The sequence below is a fragment of the Embiotoca jacksoni genome, unplaced genomic scaffold (assembly GCF_022577435.1).
Source record: "Embiotoca jacksoni isolate LCO1_2020_lvr unplaced genomic scaffold, fEmbJac1.0.p SCAF_56, whole genome shotgun sequence".
Classification (NCBI taxonomy): Eukaryota; Metazoa; Chordata; class Actinopteri; family Embiotocidae; genus Embiotoca; species Embiotoca jacksoni.
The window spans coordinates 85,167-105,047 of NW_027185410.1; positions in this window are offsets into that span (position 1 = coordinate 85,167).

Here is a 19,881-nt window from a genome sequence, read left to right on the forward strand (position 1 = left end):
GGTTGGAACAAAGATATCTGATGAACAAAGATATCTGATGAACAAAGATATCTGATGATCAAAGATATCTGATGAACAAAGATATCCATGTTCTCATGTGTTTTTAACATTTTAGCTCCGTGTCATGTGTTCAAACCAAACCGGTCCAGCTAGCCTCCTCTAGGATTGTAAGTGCGTGACTATCCGTGGTGTTACGGTACGGGTGCTCAGAGCGACCAAAAAGAACCAAAAGAGACCCGACTTCACCAAATGGGTCATTTAATAGAACTATAACAAGTAGAAACTACATTATATTACATAGTATATGAAACTCTATTCTAATTCTATTTTCCCACTGAGGAGGTGGAGTGATATTTCTAGTGATGAGAACGGTGTGATGTCATGATGATTTGTTCCAGATGTTCAGTTGACCAATCAGATCTCTGGGGGCGGAGCTACTGGTTGTATAATGAACATTTGTACAAAATCTCATTTCGTAGTTGTTGAGACATTTCAGACTGAACATTTCTGATGTGAGGACCACCTGGTCAGCTTTATATCACTTCCTGCTGTCTCTGCAGTAATAAACATATGTATTATAATTTCACTGTTTGATTTTAAGCAACATTTCATATTTTATGGTTTCATCTTTCCACTCTGGCTTTGACTCTTTTTCACAACGAAGAGTTATTTTTTAAAATGACCACAATGACCAAAAACCACATATACGTATTTTACAAGAATGTGAACTTGAGTGCTCCAAACTTCTCCAATAACAGCTCCAAAAACAATGACTATAAATGCTATAAAAACACACAGTATGTACACAGTACCATCAGGGAAGCATCTGAAGAGCTCTAACATACAGAGTCACAGAGAACCATCTTCAACCATAAGAAGAACAAGGAGTCCTGCTACAGACGGTCTGAACCCACAGAGTTTTGGTTTCAGCTTCCTGGACTCAGTCTGGATCACGAGGAGACAAGAGGACACCGAGACAGACAGAACATGTGTGCAAGTGATGAGAAATCACCAATCACGTTCAAGAACGTGCTGCAGTGTTTTTCTGGTTAATATTGGTTTTAATGAAATGACAACCTTCACAGAAAAGTGCAGACACTCTTTCAGCTCTTTGCTTCATGCAATTTAATTTACTAAAATGATCGCAAGACAAGATTTGTGTGGTTTTATCAGTGAAAGTCCTCTAAAATAGGAATTTAATTTGACTGCAGACATAGTTTTAACTGTGAATCTCTCCGGTAGCACTGCTGTGTTTTCTACTTACAGTATTTACCACTGTAGCTGTCAGAGGCGCTGCTTGGCTTTAATCAGTGCTGCGCTTGTGTTCAGGGTGTGAACTGATGTACCAGCAGCCATCGGCCCTCAGCGTCTGTCACTCTGACTCAGTGGCTCGGCTCGGCTGCAGTCGCTAATTCCTCCCCCCTCTCTCCCCCCGGAGGGCAACAAGAGGCCCGGGAACCCGATGAGAGCAGCGCCGAGTGCTCAGGAGAGAGGAGTCGTATGTATGCATCACTGTGTGTGTGTGTGTGTGTGTCTGTGTGTGTGTGTGTCTGTGTGTGTGTGTCTGTGTGTGTGTGTGTGTGTGTGTGTGTGTGTGTGTGTGTCTGTGTCTGTGTGTGTGTGTGTGTGTGTGTGTGTGTGTGTCTGTGTGTGTGTGTGTCTGTGTGTGTGTGTGTCTGTGTGTGTGTGTGTGTGTGTGTGTCTGTGTGTGTGTGTGTGTGTGTGTGTGTGTGTGTGTGTGTCTGTGTGTGTGTGTGTCTGTGTGTGTGTGTGTGCGTGTGTCTGTGTGTGTGTGTGTGTGTGTGTGTGTGTGTGTGTGTGTGTGTGTGTGTATGTGTGTATGTGTGTGTGTGTGTGTGTGTGTGTGTGTGTGTCTGTGTGTGTGTGTGTCTGTGTGTGTGTGTGTCTGTGTGTGTGTGTGTGTGTGTGTGTGTCTGTGTGTGTGTGTGTGTGTGTGTGTGTGTGTGTGTGTGTGTGTCTGTGTGTGTGTGTGTGTCTGTGTGTGTGTGTGTGCGTGTGTCTGTGTGTGTGTGTGTGTGTGTGTATGTGTGTGTGTGTGTATGTGTGTATGTGTGTGTGTGTGTATGTGTGTGTGTGTGTGTGTGTGTGTGTGTATGTGTGTGTGTGTGTCTGTGTGTGTGTGTGTGTGTATGTGTGTGTGTGTGTCTGTGTGTGTGTGTGTGTGTGTGTGTGTGTGTGTGTGTGTGTGTGTGTGTGTGTGTGTGTGTGTGTGTGTGTGTGTGTCAGAGAGTCCAGTCCAGTCCTCTGGATCTGTGGATGCAGCTCACCTCTGAGCAGAATATGGGTCTCAGCTTGACAGCCGACACTATAATTCCCCGTTGTGCCCCCCGATCGGCCGGGTCAGTCCAATATCACCATCACGCTGGCCGCCATGGGCCAGCCTGAGGAGAGGCGGGGCTTGTTCCCTGCTTCCCATTCACAGACACAATGTGAATCCAATTACCCGGTTTGTCTCTGGCCAGAGTTCAATCCTGGATGCTCGGTGGGGAAACCCTGGGAGAGGAAGAATAACACCGCTGTCACTGCAATTTCACAACCCGTCCAAAACTTTTTTCATTTTCTGTGTAAATACGTGGATGGGAGATATTATTATATTATTATATTATTATATGAGTCTAATCACCTTCCTCTGGCTTTATTTTAATAACATGAAATGCATTGATGAGTGGCTGCAGAATGAAAAGCATTGTTCATTTATTTGTCAGGGAAAGTTCTGACGTTTGTGAGTTTGTATTTACGTTTTTTTCTTGATCAACATCAACACCTGAGTTAACCACGTGTCTTCATGCACGAAACGTGAGCAGAAAGTTCATGTAAAAAGTTTGTGAAGTTCTGTAGTTGTGAATCTAGATGCAGACGCAGGTAAAAGTTGTGTTGCTGCGAGATCATTTGGTGAACACAAATACAAACACATCTGTGGTGCAGCGGTGGAATAATGTGTCACAGCTGATTTCAGTCATGACTAATCTAATCAGCTCCTCTCACCTCCTTTAAGACAGCTGTGGTGCAGCAAACTGTCAACTGCTTCATTGACGCTGATTTTCTGAAGAATTCAGGAGTCGCTTTCCCGAGTTTAATGCAAAGTTTGATGTGCGCCCTCTGCTGGTGACCGTGGACAAACCGCAGCTGCACCAGGACTTCTGCTCACAACGTGTTGAACTCACGTACTGAAACAGCAACGAAACTAGGAAGACTCACTTCCAAAGGTTATAGCATCCCTCTGTTGTGTGCACGTCACACCGCTGTGCACCGTTCACACACAACAAGGGCAGTCTGAACGTTTTGATCCACTCTCGTATATTTAATTTGTATCCAGCGTTTTAATATATTGACTTTGAAATTAGAACGTCTCTTGCAGGAACCAAATGTTCCTGAGAGCTCGTACTGTTGCATGATGTTAAATCAGCTAAACATGGTGACATTTGGACCACGACTGTCCTGCTGCCCTCAAACCTCAAACTCAGCTGTGTATTAGGTTGCACCTGAAAATGGTCCTGAACAGATGCACTATTACCTTATGTTGAGAGAGTCTGAGAAACTGTGGGCTCAGAGAGGAAATGACAGATGTTGGTTTTAGTCATAATGTGATTGAAGAAGAATAAAGATTAACAATATATGACAATTATTCTTTCAAATGCAATTCATTGACCTTGTGTTGCAGAAACAGAACAAATCAGTTCCTCCAGGAAATGGCGGTCTCGTGATAATTGAGACAAATTCAGCAAAATGTTTAAAATTCCAGTAATTTTTCCGCAAAAATCATCGTCATCAGAATCTGTGCTGAAAGTATTTACAGCATAAAGTAAATCTTTTCAAACTAGACTGTCTTTATTAACAACAATAACTCAGAAAGTCTCTGCTGCTGTTTTCATCACTAAATAAAACTGTTCACCAGAACAAGAGGACAAACAGGAAGTGACGGGGTTTGTGGGAAATGTGTTCTTCACATTAAAATGATGATTAAATGTTTGTGATCAGAGGAAGTGATTCCATATTACTGGATGTTAAATGAGTTTTCTCCACACGTCCAGTTGTCAAAGACGTCTCTTTGTTTGTTTCATCCAGCAGGTCTATGTGTTGAATGAACATGAATTAAACAGCATCTAAAGCTCTTATTTTGAAAGGCTGATGTAGTCCTTGTTTCTATATTCTAGTCACAGACGGTCTGTTCTGGAAACATACGCAGCTTTTAGGACCTTTTAGGAGCTTTTAGGAGCTTTTAGGAACTTTTATCTCCACGGTTCTCCAAGTTCAATAAATACATACAAAATATTTGAACAAAAATATTTCTGTGATGTTATTTTTATTATCACAGGAAGTGATTACAGATTTATTCACATCATAAATCACATTTCACTTTCTCGTCTTGCAATTTCTTTTAATTCCTGCACTTTTATGCAAAAAAACCTCACTTAAAACTCAGAATATTACATCCATATTTTTGAGAAAATCTGCTTCACAATAAAACATTTTTGATTGCAACAATCACAAAAAAACTGCACGGATTAAAGATGATATCAAATCATGTCTGCAGAAAATCATGATTCTGCCTTTACAATCCTCTCAATGGGTACACTATTATCTTTCCACCTACATTTAAAACCATTTCCTGGAAATAGTGCAGGCGCAGTGTTAAATCTTCGTGAGTGTAGAACCAGCGGGCCACTCATGATTGCAAAAGAGTGACTTCAGGTCCATTTATCGACTTATTTTTGTCTCACTATCAAACGTGCTCTTGGAGGCATATCTTTGACAAGTGCTCTGAACACGTTATGCCTTACAGCGAAGTAAATATCACAGGCTCATGTTTCTGCAGCCCTCTCGCTCCAACCCAACTTATTGATTTCCCCCCCTTTTGAAAAATACATTTGAAAAAGGCCCTAAGCTATCTGACACCGCTGAGGGCCCTGACACACACTGGCTAGTCTGGAGGCCCCTCGGGTACTCCACGGGACCCCGAGCAGCTCTGGCAGGAGGAAAAGTCAGAGGTTATCCTGTCAGTCCATGTCCTGCAGGTCCCCCTCCCCTGATACTGATGTCCAAATAAATCTCCAACCCCCCTCTCCCGACGATGCAACATGAAAGAGGGCAGAGCCATTACCTCTGGTTACCACCGCAGACGAGCACCACCTCTGTGTTTATATTTCACTCCTCCATCTCCTCTTCCTTCCCCCAGCTCTCCATCTTATCAGCCCATCCCTCCTCCGCCTGATCCTCTCCTTTGATTCTCAGCTGTCTTTCCTTCCTGCGCCTGGAGAAACTGGCCTTGGACAGTCTTCTCCAACAGAGGAAATATGAGTACAATGGAACTCTGTGGCTTCCTGGGTCCCTCCATCTAATCGCAACGCTTACAGCAGCTTCAGGCTTTCATTCACTCGCGTCTGAATTCAGTCAAACTTCACTGGAGATTTTATCTGCATGTCTATTAAGAAAGAAAACAAATTGTGGGCTTCTGGTGAAAATCATTTTTACACAAAGTCTTAGACATATTCACACATTTAAAGTTGGACTCCTGAAAGCTGAGAGAGTAAACAATGATACCGCTCTGACTACATAACGATCACCAATAATTAAATTCAGAGAACAACTTCTTCAAGAAAACATATCGTCACTGAATATTACACAGAACAGCAGTTTTAAAGAAATGTAAGAATGGATCAATAATTCATTTTAATATATGGTGCCTTGGCTCAAATGTTTCAAAAATCATGCTTTGTTTAGGAAAGGCCGACAATAAATTCGGCCTGTCTGGAGGTTCAGGCTCTAATCACTGGATTTATGGTCCTACAGTCGGCCTCCATGATGGTGAAGGGAAGAGGTCATTAGTATTATAAATAACTCTTTCCCCAATATTATCAGAACAGCTGAACAGTGTAGGAGGCAGTTCAATGATAGAAGACAAAAATCTGCGTCTTATAGACACCAAACACTGGAAATAATTCCAGGTCAAAGTGAACTAAGAACATCCAATATATTGAAATCAGGTGCTCCTGAGCAATGTTGAGGAGTGAAAAGTAAATTATGCACAGCTGTAGCTCCTGATGCAACTCATTCATTAACAACTCTGCTGAAGAGCAACTGGTTTTGTGGTGTAAATAAATAAACTGATGTTGTGTGTTAAAACATTAACTGATGTTGTAGTGTTAATAAATAAACTAATGTTGTGGTGTTAATAAATAAACTGATGTTGTGTGTTAAAACATTAACTGATGTTGTAGTGCTAATAAATAAACTAATGTTGTGGTGGTGTTAATAAATAAACTGATGTTGTGGTGTTAATAAATGAACTGATGTTGTGGTGTTAATAAATGAACTGATGTTGTGTGTTAAAACATTAACTGATGTTGTGGTGTTAATAAATAAACTGATGTTGTGGTGTTAATAAATGAACTGATGTTGTGGTGTTAATAAATGAACTGATGTTGTGTGTTAAAACATTAACTGATGTTGTAGTGTTAATAAATAAACTAATGTTGTGGTGTTAATAAATAAACTGATGTTGTGTGTTAAAACATTAACTGATGTTGTAGTGCTAATAAATAAACTAATGTTGTGGTGGTGTTAATAAATAAACTGATGTTGTGGTGTTAATAAATGAACTGATGTTGTGGTGTTAATAAATGAACTGATGTTGTGGTGTTAATAAATGAACTGATGTTGTGTGTTAAAACATTAACTGATGTTGTGGTGTTAATAAATAAACTGATGTTGTGGTGTTAATAAATGAACTGATGTTGTGGTGTAAATAAATAAACTGATGTTGTGGTGTTAATAAATTAACTGATTTTGTGGTGTTAATAAATAAACTGATGTTGTGGTGTTAATAAATGAACTGATGTGGTGTTAATAAATGAAGTGATGTGGTGTTAATAAATAAACTGATGTTGTGGTGTTAATAAATTAACTGATGTGGTGGTGTAAATAAATAAATTGATGTTGTGGTGTTAATAAATAAACTGATGTTGTGGTGTAAATAAATAAACTGATGTTGTGGTGTTAATAAATAAACTGATGTTGTGGTGTTAATAAATGAACTGATTTTGTGGTGTTAATAAATAAACTGATGTTGTGGTGTTAATAAATGAACTGATGTTGTGGTGTTAATAAATAAATTGATGTTGTGGTGTTAATAAATAAATTGATGTTGTGGTGTTAATAAATAAACTGATGTTGTGGTGTAAATAAATAAACTGATGTTGTGGTGTAAATAAATAAACTGATGTTGTGGTGTTAATAAATGAACTGATGTTGTGGTGTTAATAAATAAATTGATGTTGTGGTGTTAATAAATAAATTGATGTTGTGGTGTTAATAAATAAACTGATGTTGTGGTGTAAATAAATAAATTGATGTTGTGGTGTTAATAAATAAACTGATGTTGTGGTGTAAATAAATAAATTGATGTTGTGGTGTTAATAAATAAACTGATGTTGTGTGTTAAAACATTAACTGATGTTGTAGTGTTAATAAATAAACTGATGTTGTGTGTTAAAACATGAACTGATGTTGTGGTGTTAATAAATGAACTGATGTTGTGTGTTAAAACATTAACTGATGTTGTAGTGTTAATAAATAAACTAATTTTGTGGTGGTGGTAATAAATAAACTGATGTTGTGGTGTTAATAAATGAACTGATGTGGTGTTAATAAATGAAGTGATGTGGTGTTAATAAATAAACTGATGTTGTGGTGTTAATAAATTAACTGATTTTGTGGTGTTAATAAATAAACTGATGTTGTGGTGTTAATAAATGAACTGATGTGGTGTTAATAAATGAAGTGATGTGGTGTTAATAAATAAACTGATGTTGTGGTGTTAATAAATTAACTGATTTTGTGGTGTTAATAAATAAACTGATGTTGTGGTGTTAATAAATGAACTGATGTGGTGTTAATAAATGAAGTGATGTGGTGTAAATAAATAAATTGATGTTGTGGTGTTAATAAATAAACTGATGTTGTGGTGTAAATAAATAAACTGATGTTGTGGTGTTAATAAATAAACTGATGTTGTGGTGTTAATAAATGAACTGATTTTGTGGTGTTAATAAATAAACTGATGTTGTGGTGTTAATAAATGAACTGATGTTGTGGTGTTAATAAATAAATTGATGTTGTGGTGTTAATAAATAAATTGATGTTGTGGTGTAAATAAATAAATTGATGTTGTGGTGTTAATAAATAAACTGATGTTGTGTGTTAAAACATTAACTGATGTTGTAGTGTTAATAAATAAACTGATGTTGTGTGTTAAAACATGAACTGATGTTGTGGTGTTAATAAATGAACTGATGTTGTGTGTTAAAACATTAACTGATGTTGTAGTGTTAATAAATAAACTAATTTTGTGGTGGTGGTAATAAATAAACTGATGTTGTGGTGTTAATAAATGAACTGATGTGGTGTTAATAAATGAAGTGATGTGGTGTTAATAAATAAACTGATGTTGTGGTGTTAATAAATTAACTGATGTGGTGGTGTAAATAAATAAATTGATGTTGTGGTGTTAATAAATAAACTGATGTTGTGGTGTAAATAAATAAACTGATGTTGTGGTGTAAATAAATAAACTGATGTTGTGGTGTTAATAAATAAACTGATGTTGTGGTGTTAATAAATGAACTGATTTTGTGGTGTTAATAAATAAACTGATGTTGTGGTGTTAATAAATGAACTGTTGTTGTGGTGTTAATAAATAAATTGATGTTGTGGTGTTAATAAATAAACTGATGTTGTGGTGTAAATAAATAAACTGATGTTGTGGTGTTAATAAATTAACTGATTTTGTGGTGTTAATAAATAAACTGATGTTGTGGTGTTAATAAATGAACTGATGTGGTGTTAATAAATGAAGTGATGTGGTGTTAATAAATAAACTGATGTTGTGGTGTTAATAAATTAACTGATGTGGTGGTGTAAATAAATAAATTGATGTTGTGGTGTTAATAAATAAACTGATGTTGTGGTGTAAATAAATAAACTGATGTTGTGGTGTAAATAAATAAACTGATGTTGTGGTGTTAATAAATAAACTGATGTTGTGGTGTTCATAAATGAACTGATTTCGTTGTGTTGATAAATTAACTGATGTGGTGTTAATAAATAAACGAATAAATTAACTACATCGGGGGCTTTGAGTGTGAATAATTTTCTTTCTTCTTACATCACAGACACACTCTGTAGGTTGTCACACTGACTGAAATGATACATCAGTGTGCAGTTATGACACACCACAAAACACAATTCAAAACATTTTTCCCGCCAACCTACAAGTTTCAAGTGAATCTATTTACGTGCCAATATTGTAGAATCTGAAACTGGTGGAATACTTTGATTTCTGGCTTTTTAGTGTGATTATGGAATTTCCAAGTGGGAAAATAAATTTCCACAGTATTTGACAGTATTAATATGTTTGTAATTTACTCAAACATGTTAATAAAAATGTTAGGAGCTGAACCACACCTCAACCCCTCCCCTTCCAGACATACATCTTTAAAAACCTACCCATCCTGCACACCTGTCCCTTTTCTTTGTGCCATATCGTTTGTGCCATCATTAACTTCACAAGGTATCAAATCCTTCTATCAAATCTTCATTATGATCCTCTCCCTCGAGACCATCTGACAACTACCTCCTCGCCTCAGCAGATGTTTTCCAAACCATCCAGGAAACCCGCAACTTCCACTTTCATCGAGGACCATGTGCAGGTTGCCCAACAGACCCACCAACTGCCATCGGAAGCATAAAGGATCCATCAGGCCACCAAACACAGCCAGTCCAACATCTGTGATTCCACTTAAGGAAAATCATCCACTCGTAGAAGCCACTGATAGAAAAGTAAGTCGCCTCTGTCCTTTTCCACCGAGTTCGAAGTGAGCACTCGAGGAAAGGGAATCTCTGGGAACAGTGGATCAATTCCATGTTGTATTCAAAGTCATCTTCCCCATTCCACAGTCCAGTCAGGTCTTCTGCAAAAACACACATTAATAAATCTCGGGATGAATTGTACTCTATCTGCAGAAGGCCTTGAAAGAAAGAAGGATCTGTGGCCACCGGTCTGGTTTTGAGGCAAAGTTACAATCTCATTTACAAAAAAAGTTGTAAAATGAAGATAAGAACAGAATGCAGTGTTTTGCAAATCATGTAAACAAACAATTTAAGGAGAACAATGACAACATATCCAATGTTGAAACTGAGAAATGTTATTGTTCGATGAAAAATACTTGCTAATTTTGAGTTTGAAAAAGCCAAGACAGGTGCAACAAAAGACTGGAAAAGATGTGTAATGCTAAAAACAACTCCTGGTGGAACATCTGACAACTAATCAGGTTACCATGGCAACAGATCAGTAACATGATTGAGTATAAAAAGATGATTTCAGAGAGGCAGAGTCTCTCAGCAGTGCAGATGGGGAGAGGTTCACCACTCTGAAAGACTGTGTTGGAAAATAGTTCAACAATCTAAGAATAATGTTCCTCAACGTCAAACTACAAAGAATTAGTGGATTTCATCGTCTACGGTTCATAATATCATTAAAAGATTCAGAGAATCTGGAGAAATCTCTGAACACAAGGGACAAGGCTGGAAACCAATATTGGATGGTGGTGATCTTCGGGCCCTCAGGCAGCACTGCATTAAAAACACACTATTCTGGAGTGGAAATCACTGCATGGGCTCAGGAACACTTGTGAAAACCATCGTCTGTGAACACAGTTCATTGCTGCGTCCACAAATGATGTTAAAACTGTATTTGAAGACGTGTAAAGACGGTCTCCTCCCTTCAGTTCCTGCCTGTCGTTTTCACTGTGCTGAAAAAAACCCTCTTATACTCCACTACTCACTCTTTCCATACTTTTACTTCATTCAGATCACAATATGAAAAATATAATTAAAACATTTCCATCCCAGTATTCTTGCCAGACTTTGTGTGTATATTTATTTATGAGACTTTTGACTTCACTCTTACTGAGGGATATTTTTAAGTCGATTGTCAGTAATTTGAGTGATTGCTTTTTCGTTGCCTTCCATTCCTTATATTCTAAATTGAGTACGATCTGCTTTTGCATTACATATTTCCTGTTTCATATGAGACTATCTCTATATATTTATCTGTAAGTATGCTTGGACATTATGTGGTTTACAGTATGACCAGTCCACAATAATCAAAATTCATACAGTACATTATATGGCAAGGTGTGATTTTAAATTTTTAAGTATACAGTGGGTACGGAAAGTATTCAGACCCCTTTAAATTTTTCACTCTTTGTTTCATTGCAGCCATTTGCTAAAATCAAAAAAGTTCATTTTATTTCTCATTAATGTACACTCAGCACCCCATCTCGACAGAAAAAAACAGAAATGTAGAAATTTGTGCAAATTTATTAAAAAAGAAAAACTGAAATATCACATGGTTATAAGTATTCAGACCCTTTGCTCAGTATTGAGTAGAAGCACCCTTTTGAGCTCGTACAGCCATGAGTCTTCTTGGGAATGATGCAACAAGCTTTTCACACCTGGATTTGGGGATCTTCTGCCATTCTTCCTTGCAGATCCTCTCCAGTTCCGTCAGGTTGGATGGTGAACGTTGGTGGGCAGCCATTTTCAGGTCTCTACAGAGATGTTCAATTGGGTTTAGGTCAGGGCTCTGGCTGGGCCAGTCAAGAATGGTCACAGAGTTGTTCCGAAGCCACTCCTTTGTTATTTTAGCTGTGTGCTTAGGGTCATTGTCTTGTTGGAAGGTGAACCTTCGGCCCAGTCTGAGGTCCAGAGCACTCTGGAAGAGGTTTTCTTCCAGGATATCTCTGTACTTGGCCGCATTCATCTTTCCTTCAATTGCAACCAGTCGTCCTGTCCCTGCAGCTGAAAAACACCCCCGTAGCATGATGCTGCCACCACCATGTTTCACTGTTGGGATTGTATTGGGCAGGTGATGAGCAGTGCCTGGTTTTCTCCACACATACCGCTGAGAATTAACACCAAAAAGTTCAGTCTTGGTCTCATCAGACCAGAGAATCTTATTTCTCATAGTCTGGGAGTCCTTCATGTGTTTTTTGTCAAACTCTATGCGGGCTTTCATATGTCTTGCACTGAGGAGAGGCTTCCGTCGGGCCACTCTGCCATAAAGCCCCGACTGGTGGAGGGCTGCAGTGATAGTTGACTTTGTGGAACTTTCTCCCATCTCCCTACTGCATCTCTGGAGCTCAGCCACAGTGATCTTTGGGTTCTTCTTTACCTCTCTCACCAAGGCTCTTCTCCCACGATTGCTCAGTTTGTCTGGACGGCCAGGTCTAGGAAGAGTTCTGGTCGTCCCAAACTTCTTCCATTTAAGGATTATGGAGGCCACTGTGCTCTTAGGAACCTTGAGTGCTGCAGAAATTATTTTGTAACCTTGGCCAGATCTGTGCCTTGCCACAATTCTGTCTCTGAGCTCCTTGGACAGTTCCTTCGACCTCATGATTCTCATTTGCTCTGACATGCACTGTGAGCTGTAAGGTCTTATACAGACAGGTGTGTGCCTTTCCTAATCAAGTCCAATCAGTTTAATTAAACACAGCTGGACTCCAATGAAGGAGTAGAACCATCTCAAGGAGGATCAGAAGAAATGGACAGCATGTGAGTTAAATATGAGTGTCACAGCAAAGGGTCTGAATACTTATGACCATGTGATATTTCAGTTTTTCTTTTTTAATAAATTTGCACAAATTTCTACATTTCTGTTTTTTTCTGTCAAGATGGGGTGCTGAGTGTACATTAATGAGAAATAAAATGAACTTTTTTGATTTTAGCAAATGGCTGCAATGAAACAAAGAGTGAAAAATTTAAAGCGGTCTGAATACTTTCCGTACCCACTGTATAAGAACTGTAACAACTGACTCATATACAACATGAGTTACTTCAAACAATTCCTCCCTATTTCTTGAAATGACATCTTGTATGTCTAAAAATGTAGTTAAGCTGTAGAACTCGGCATGGTCTTATTTAACAGTCCTGTATTACATGTAGCAGCTGGAGTGAGAGGTAGTTTTCTGTGAGCTTCATGTATTGACTAGGCTGTCTACAGGTGGTAGATTGATATATTTGACTGACTTGGCGTTGGGAGGTGAGCACCTGGACTACCTGTCCAAAGTCATTAAGTTGTTTTGTACATGATTGTGTCAGAATTCGCAACTATTGATATTTGTGGTCAGAGGAGCATGACATGCTGCCTATCCTGTATCAATAAATCAGGCTAAACCACACGTAACAATGACATCATGGAACGTATGGAAGTCTGTGGGTGTCACTACTAAGATACTAAAATATATTTAATTATGTGTAAAATAATTGCATTTTAACAATCTAATTTTCTTTAATTTTATTCTTTTAAAATGATAAAATAATAAAATAAAATAATGTTCATAATGGTTATTTTGGGCAAATTTCAAAAAGGAGGTGTGGGTGAATCCCGCCATTATAAAAACCTCAATATTTATTATAAATAATCTGAATATAATTCAAGTTGAAATTTAAAAAGTTTTGTATAAGTAGTACATAATTTGACAGACTGAACATTTTAATTTATATCAAAATGACTCAAATTACCACAAGGGGAGAATTATGCAAATATTGCAACAACTATATGATGATTAGTTTTTCATTTTAGGTTTTTTTTTTCATATACACATGCAATGCAACCTGATTAATTCAATACAAAAATGACAGAGATACATTAGTCTACAAGACAAATATTAAAAGAGGAAAATGAAAGATTTCAAACCAAATATGACAAATAAACGAATGACAAACCAAAATGTGAGTAAAGTAAAATATAGTGCAAGATTTTTAGTAAATGTAAGCAAAAGGAATTCGTTCAAAATTTCGAGCAAGGCAGTCCAGACATTCACAAATCTCCAGGGAAAATGTCTCAGGACGTATAAACTGAATGCAGCGTCACAGCAGACTTCAATCGAGGAAACGAATAGTTCATATGAGAGACACTTCATGTATGATTTGGAAACATGAAAAAACAATTCTCGAGCTTTACAGGGAGCCAGTGGTTGACGTATAGAGATGAAGTTCTTAGAAATGTCTGCAGAAAGTTACATACAAAAACACATGTTTTTCACAAGAGAAACGGCGTGAACATGGTGATGTTATTTAAACAGTTAAAGGCCGTTATAGTGGGTTATATGTGTGTTTATAAAAGTTTTAATTGCTACCAAAGGTTACCTGCAGATTTGTAGCCACATATGACACGTTGAGAAAATGTGCCTGTTTTCAGATGATCAAAATCTCTGATGTGTTCCAGTTACCAAGAATTCAGAGTCATTCTGAAATGGAATCATAAAGTCTGTCTGTGGAGGTTGGATTTCATTTAATTATCAAAAATTAAACATAAAAAAATTGATTTAAGAATATAATTATCTTACACATCCTGCACATTAATAGTGTTTCATCTCATTATTGGCAGACTTACTGGAGGAATACGCGGCATTAGTATGTAAAATGTAACTTAGCCACAAGGTCTACCAAGTGGGAGAACTTTAAACGTGACTTTAAATCTTTTCTTTAAATACGTACAAATTGATTTTCTGTAATTCAGAGCTGATGACAGCCCATCGCCCGTGGCTCACAGGTTGTGCTCAGTTGTACATGGAACTGCATTAAAGCATTTTTTTTACAGCCATACAACGTGCTTCAGCTGTGTGCTGGTAAAATATGATCATATTTCATGCCGCTGAGAGTGAGCACCAGTTCCAGTGGGTCCAGATAGGCCAAAGGCACAAGGCCAAGAAGACCGTTGTGGTTCAAAGAGAGGTCAAACGGCCGAGTGGAAAAAAAAACTTCTTTGGATCAGAGGGGAGGCAGAGAAAACATGGTGGTTTCTGCCCACAACCCCTGCACAAGAAACCAGCGGCTCACACCGCTCGGCCAGATGTGTTGCTTTTAGCTGCTGCACAAACACAAGCTGCAGAGTCTGTCCCCGTCTGAGTACATAAGTCACATTTCAGTCCTGACCTGAGGGTGCTGAGAGTGATGGCTTCAGGAAAGGGGGACTTCCTCCGAGAGCCGAGAGGAGCAGAGGGGTGCTGGTGAGCTTCCAGGGAGGCAGGAAGCTCGGTGTGTGGCAGCGCTGTGAGGACGCACTGTTTAACACTTGTCTCACTTAGTGACCATGTGCTGCTGGATCGCAAAGGAGACCTGAGGGAGGAGGTGAACGCAGGGGAGGAGGCTAATTTATGTCGCCGTTTGTCAAAAAAGGTTCCACAAAGGACTCGTTGCATTCCCCGTATGGTTGTCACATGTTAGAGGTCGGAGGAGAGGAGAGGAGAGGAGAGGAGAGGAGAGGAGAGGAGAGGAGAGGAGAGGAGGAGGGGAGGAGGGGAGGAGATGTTTGGGAGGAGCTGGACTCTGAGGGTGTCTCCTGCAGTAACACAGCTGAACCAGAACATTTAACGGAGCAGAGAAAAGCAGACTTTAACAACAAATACTGCAATAAGTCTGCAATCCATCTCTCAGATGATAATTGTGCTGAATAAAATGTTTTGACCTCTGAGGGCCTGATTTAAAAGATCTCTAATAAAGGTACTAAATTGCCTGTTTATTCCAAATGTTTGCACTTTTATTTTGACCCCATTTTGCAGGTGATTTAAGAGTAATTGCATCACTGATATCAGGTTCAAATGGCTTTATTTAAATGAGGTGTTTGCGCGTGTTAAAATGATTTCAGCCGTTCTAATAGAACGAGCGCAGAAGGAAAAGGAAATCTGATGCCATTGAAACAGAGTTACACTCGTGGAGGAGGCCTGTAAGCAGATTGTTGAGCTACAGCAAAGAAATATCAATATAACAAGAAGGAATGCTACATATGAGATTATCAGGGAGACATTCAAAAAGAAAATGATCAAAGATGAAATTAAGAGAAGATGGCAAGATATTAGGCAGAAAATAAAATAATAATTGTCTTATAATAAAACAAATAAAAGAGGAGGGCGGTTTGACTTGGGAACCTTATGAAGCTACCTGTGCTCTCTGTGGGAAGCTTTCAGGATCACGGACAGCTCACCTGAGGAACTGGACTGATAGCAGGATACCTACAGTACGCTGCTGGCTGTCAATCATCTTTCAGTTCATTCAATAACTCAGAAATATCATCTCTGGACAGACGACCTGTCTGAATAATTTCTGCCTCTGACATCAAAAATGCTTAACGGGTGTAAAAGCTCGTTCTCTACGTATTCTTTGGTTTCCTGCATCTCCTTCACAATAAGAGCAGCCGTGTCCCTTCACAATAAGAGCAGCCGTTTCTCCTGATGTTCATCTGATTAAAACCTTCAGTCGTACTAAAATACACAACAATCACTTCTCCTGTTTCTACTGTCAGGTTCAGTAAATATGATCACAGCTGATAAATTTATGTGTTTACATTTCTCCTCCCAGTATTTGACATGTTGGAGTAGAAACGCCCAATATTACAGATGTATGCAGGCAAACATGCAGAATGGACACCATGTTGAACTGCACGTCGTTAATAGATCAGCTCGACTTTTTTCTGTGAAGTTTGCAAGTGTTTTGAAAACCTTTTTGCAGTGTGAAGATCAGCCACATTGTTTTTCTCACTGTTGGAGTTGTAGATCAAACGATTGAGAGTTCTCATCAGCTGTTGTGCTGCCGTTTGGCTTTTTACCAGCTCCTTGCATTGCCTTTCAACTACATTGCAAACATCCACATTTACAGTCCTACCGATGTGTCTCGATGAGAGGACAGTGAACCACTAAAACATGCCTGCTGGATCTGAAACTGTGCACATATACAAGTTTTCCCAGTGTAAAATCATACAAGTTTAAAGTTTATACCTGCAAATAGGGTTTCTGACATCACAGCTAGTGTTGAAACCACAAACTGAATATAAAAGAGTTCGTAGTTTCAGGTCTGTAAAATGGTTCTGATCCAGAAGTGTCTTCAGCTGCAATACCAGCGAGTGCCACTAGAGGTCGGCTCCAAAAAGCCTCCGGCTCCATAGACTCCCATTCAACTTCTCTCATCAAATCCAAAGTGAATAAAATGTGTCCATCAGTTATCTCGGTGTTGTTAGCTAAAGTCACTCCTTCTTATTAGTTTTCTGGAGGTCCATCTGAAAATAATCCCTCATTCATTAGAAAAGAAGATTCAAGAAGACCTGTTTTTGGGGGCGTGTCTGTTTGATTGACAGGCCTGTGGTGCAGTCAGGTTACAGCTATCGGTGGGCGGGACGTAGTATCGTCAGGTTTCCGATCAGATCGGTCAGATCCACCGCTGGCTCCTCCCCCAGCTCGTCCAAATATGGTCACTTCCTGCTCCAAACCGCTCCGAACTATCAAGATGGTGACGGACAGAATCTGAACTGGAGGATTCATAACGTTCACAAACCAATGGGTGACTGATTTTTGCTGCTCGGTGGAAAACAATCCTGGTATTTTGAAAAAACTCCCTGCAGCCTCTTCTCGTTGTTTTTCTAAGTGAACTCCTGATGCTGAGGAAGTGGATATATTTGAGTTTGTAGTTTGCTTCATCAGCCAACTAATTTCATGCTTCTAGTTGTTGTGTTTCTCCAGACTGAGCAGCCCAGCGTGAAGCCAAAGATTTAGCTGCACATAAATAATGAAGACGGATTCTTGACAATTATTCCACTAACACTGTCTGAATGTCAAGTGACTCTCAAGTCCTGAACCAAAAGGTCTTCATCAAAAGCTAAAGCCTGATGCTTCTGACAAGCTCTCCACCCAAGTCTAAACATCTTCCTCGTGCCTGGTCTGTTCTGGTCCTTTACCCCGACGGCCCCCACCAAAACGACACTCATCTTTTTCATGTCTTTCCCTCCTTCATCCTCCCTCGGTAACCAGCAGCGTTCAGCGGGTTCCCTGTTTCTGATCCGTCCCACGAGGGAATGGGTCTCCTACGTGTTGGAGTGGGACGCAGACAGGTGAGATGAAGAGGTGACGGAGGGGAGAGAGGGAGGAGAAATGGCAGTAAGAGGTGATGAGGGGAAGGGAGGGGAGAGGGATAAAAGGAGTGGAGGGGGAAGGGGTTAAGGAGAGCTGTGCATGTGCTTGGTGTCATCTGACTTTCAGGCTGGCTTGCTGATCTCCTCTGATGTACAGTACATGACATGGACCTGGAAGCCCGGCCCCTCATCAAGGCAACAGCGGCTGTAGCCCCCCCCCTCCTCTCTTTCCCCCCTCCTCCTTGACACAGCCAGGGCCCACGGGAAGGAGGCAACACACCAGCAGCTGTGTTCACCTCCTCTGCCTCCGCTACCTCCAGTCAGGTGGAATGAGGGGATTGGAGAGGACTGGAAATGGAACAGAAGGGTATCCGAGTAAAGCCGGAGATATTTGCATGCCTCCCAACGCTTCAGAGCCTCCAATTAGCATCGGAGGCCCCGCTGCCGGCTGCAGGACCCGACCGCGGCCGGGCCAGTGGTGGCATTCCTGGGCCTGAGGAGGATTAACAACACCCCCCCCCACCCCCTCTCCTCTGGGTGGGGATGTGCCAACGCTGTGACCCGACCATGACCCTGTACCTCGAGCCCATAAGGTCACACTGAGCTCAGGGATTTCGAGATGAAAGATTCTTAATTTGTTAATATTTTAACTGGAAATCAGTTTAGTGATGAAGAAGAGTTGTGAAATCAAAAGTAAACAACCTGAACAAACCTGAGGTTGTTCTCCTTTTAAAGAGTATAATACAAATAGGTCGACTTATTGTGATCATACTATATTTTAGGGGTGATCACACTTTGTTGGCCTGTGAGCTACTTCTAAAATGGCCAGATAAATTAGATTTACCAACAAATAAAAACATTCTACTGCAAAAAAAATGCATATAAATTTATCTTACATTAAGTTATGAACCCTCCACATCACAAAATATTTATTTACCATATTCTGATGACTGCGGCCGGCCAGGGGCCCAAAGCAGGGACGGCTAGCCCTGTAAATGTTACTTTCAAATTTTTCACGCAAAGTTGAAACATCATCCCTGTGTTGGAGACAAATCACAAGTCAGCTGTGATTTCCAAACCAGATTAGTTGAAAACTTTGGTCAAACAGAGAAACAACGAGTATTATCAGAACGTTCTGCTGTTTACTTTTTACATCCGACTAACGATGATTAAATTTGATGCAACGCTTCGCCACACAGACGAGGAACTGACATTGTTGGAAAGTTCAAGTCGTGCAGTTTCGTAGGATATGCGCTGTATCTCTCTGTGACGAACAGTCGATGCGCAATTCAACGTAGAAGAAGTGGTGGGAGTTTGGACCATGAAACAGTGTTGTGATGTTTGAGGCTACCTCAGTGTCTCCGAATGGAAAACACATGAATGTAAATGAATGTAGCGATCGGCAAAGCTTTGAAAGCTACAGAAGCCTTCGGCTGCAGAGGTTTTATATCAATTAAGTGGCATATTGAGGCGGGATTAAAATAAGAAAAAAACACATTGGTTTAGTTTTTGAATGAAGTGCAACCGACCAGTCGATTACGATCGACCTATTTGGCTCTCCTGCTCTAAAGTTCACTAGAAGCTATTATAGCCTCCTGCTTTTGTGCTGTTACATGAATGAAGGTGGATTCGGGGAGCATGTGCTCACAGAAGTACAGTTCAGTGTGAGGACAGCTGCCAGTAGATGTATTTTATCAATATTTTGGACCCATCGGTGTGTCTCATTCCTTCTGCTGTACCTGTGTGAGGACAACCACTTTCTGCTGTGAGCAAGAATACATTGAAGTAACATGAATAAGGCATTTCAGAGCACCTCTGTCCAGGGCAAGGCCCCCGAGGACAACCGGCAGACTCCAGCACAACTACAAAGAGTGGGATTGAAGGGACTCAGGTTCCCA